This window comes from Henckelia pumila, chromosome 4 (assembly GCF_033568475.1).
Source record: "Henckelia pumila isolate YLH828 chromosome 4, ASM3356847v2, whole genome shotgun sequence".
Lineage (NCBI taxonomy): Eukaryota > Viridiplantae > Streptophyta > Magnoliopsida > Lamiales > Gesneriaceae > Henckelia > Henckelia pumila.
The window spans coordinates 52482581-52484868 of NC_133123.1; the positions used below are offsets into that span (position 1 = coordinate 52482581).

Sequence of the window (2288 nt, forward strand, 5' to 3'; positions counted from 1 at the left end):
TTTCGCTGTGGTGGCCCTGGAAATCCTCCTGTTGCATTGACTTGCTTAGTAGATCCCTCTTGGAGAGTGGGACACATATCAGTTTGATGCCCCATTGCAACGCAAATTCCACACACCTTCACATTTTGTCCATTCTCTACAGCAATTTAGCGCACAAGAGACGTCAAATCAATCAGTTGTTGTTCAAGGAAAGAAACATTTATCTCGTTGTTCCTTCTCGGTGTCGGATCACCTCTGCTGGTGCCAAATTCTTGAGAATTGGCTGCCATTTTCTCAATTAAATTCCTCGCATATTGCGGTGTTTTGTCTACAAAAACTCCTCCACTGGCCGCATCTACCATGCTCCTATCATGAGGTAACAAACCTTTATAACAATATTGAATCAAGAGATTTTCACTTATCTGATGTTGCGGACAGCTAGCACAAAGATTCTTGAACCGCTCCCAATATTCATGAAGTTACTCTCCTATATGTTGCTTGATGCCATAAATCTCTTTTCTGATGTTCGCTGCTCTCGAAGCTGGAAGTATTTTTCTAAGAAAATCCTCTTCATTTCCGTCAAGTTGTGATGAATCCAAAAGGTAGGTAGTATAGTCAATCCTTTGCAGCATTCTTCAGAGAGAAAGGAAAGGCTCTCAGCTGAATTTGTTCCTTTGTCACTCCAGTAGGTTTCATGCTTGTGCAGACCACGTGAAACTCCATCAGATTTTTATGGGAATCCTCACCTGCAAGACCATGGAAAGAAGGCAAAAGATGTATTAGTCCAGATTTTAGTTCGAAAGTGGCATTATCTTCTAAAGTAGGAAAAGTAATGCATAAAGGTTGTTGATTCAGATTTGGGGTGTCAAGCTATCTCAAGCTCAAATTCGCATTTGCAGCCATCTCTTCTCTAGGCTCTTCGAATTGAACTTTTTCTTCTTATTCAAATCTTTTCCTTAGAGATTACTTCTTTCGTCTATTGAAAATTCTCTCTATCTCAGGATCATAGAGAAATTCCTCTTCAGAAGATTCACCTGTAAGCATTAACAAACCAGACAAGCACTGGGGAAATAATAGAAATATAAAAACAAAACACAAATAAATTAAACGTCTTCCCTGGCAACAACGCCAAAATTTGGTTGCGCTTAGTCGTATCACGCCCAAATTAACCCAACTCAGTTCAACTAAATAAACATGTAGTAGCGAGAGCAGAGATCATTCCCACGAGGAAGATGAAATTTATTGTGTTCTAAAAAAATACTAAAGATAAATAAAAGGGGGTTTTTTGAATTTTGAAATTAACTACTAATAATTTAAAGCAAATTAAAATAAATTTTATCAACTAGCATGCAGGATTAAAATTATAGTGAAATAATCAATTAAAACAAGACTTGGTATCGGCCGACTACGCCCTTGAACTTATTCACTCGATCATCGATTCTCTAAAAATAATTAATCCCCATTGAATATTCATCATTAAAACTAAATTTCTATCCTACCTTAATCTTAGTTAGTTAGACACAATAATTTTAAATTAACCCTTACCAATGAATTAACCAAAATACAAGCGATTTAGATTTAAATCCAAGGTAGTATTCAAACTAGTGAAATTGATAAATCTAGATAACACAAACACAAGCGGTTGTATTTAATCTAGTCAATCGTTGTTCCTACGAATTAACAAATTCACAAGCGGAAATTATTAATCATAGTTGCTTCACAAATTAGAGGGATAAAATAATTACGGATTTGATATCTAATTTAGCTTTAGATTGTATGAGAAAATCATTAGGTGATCAAGCTAATAATCAAACACACAAGCATAACAAATAAATCTGAACAACTCTTTATACTAAAAAAAAAATCAAACAATGAAAATTATAATCTCACGAGAAAATAAAACTTCAAGGATTCGTCTTTCTCAAACAAGTATTAAAACGTAGCCACTAAAATTCATGAATTCTCTATAAAAATTGAAGAAAGAAATTAAATCTAAGAATAAAGAAAAAAAAACCTAGCCTCCAAGAGTGTTCTTCTTTCTTCTACCGTCCAAAAGATAGTAATTTTCGAGTTCTAGATGATATTTAAGGTCTAGAGTCCATCAAAAGAAAATTTTCTTTTTTAAAAAAATATTTTCCTGAATTTCCCACTCGCGCGCGAACTTCCTGCCTCAGATTCTGGCATTTAGCACTCGTGCTCGCATGGACAAAAAAATTGCGCACGAGCGCGCACTTTCTATCCCAAATTCTTGCACAGAAATATTGCAAGCGCAGATGCGCTCCAAAATGCGCAGCAGCACTGTCCTTGTT

The 2288-nt window shown here is 35.5% G+C and overlaps 1 non-coding gene across 1 annotated transcript; it reads left to right on the forward strand.

Annotated features, from left to right (window-relative positions):
* Window positions 1–399: 399 nt before the first annotated feature.
* Window positions 400–506, forward strand: LOC140870216 (small nucleolar RNA R71). Its single transcript, XR_012147188.1, has one exon. It is a non-coding gene; the product is annotated as a small nucleolar RNA R71 (small nucleolar RNA).
* Window positions 507–2288: the final 1782 nt, after the last annotated feature.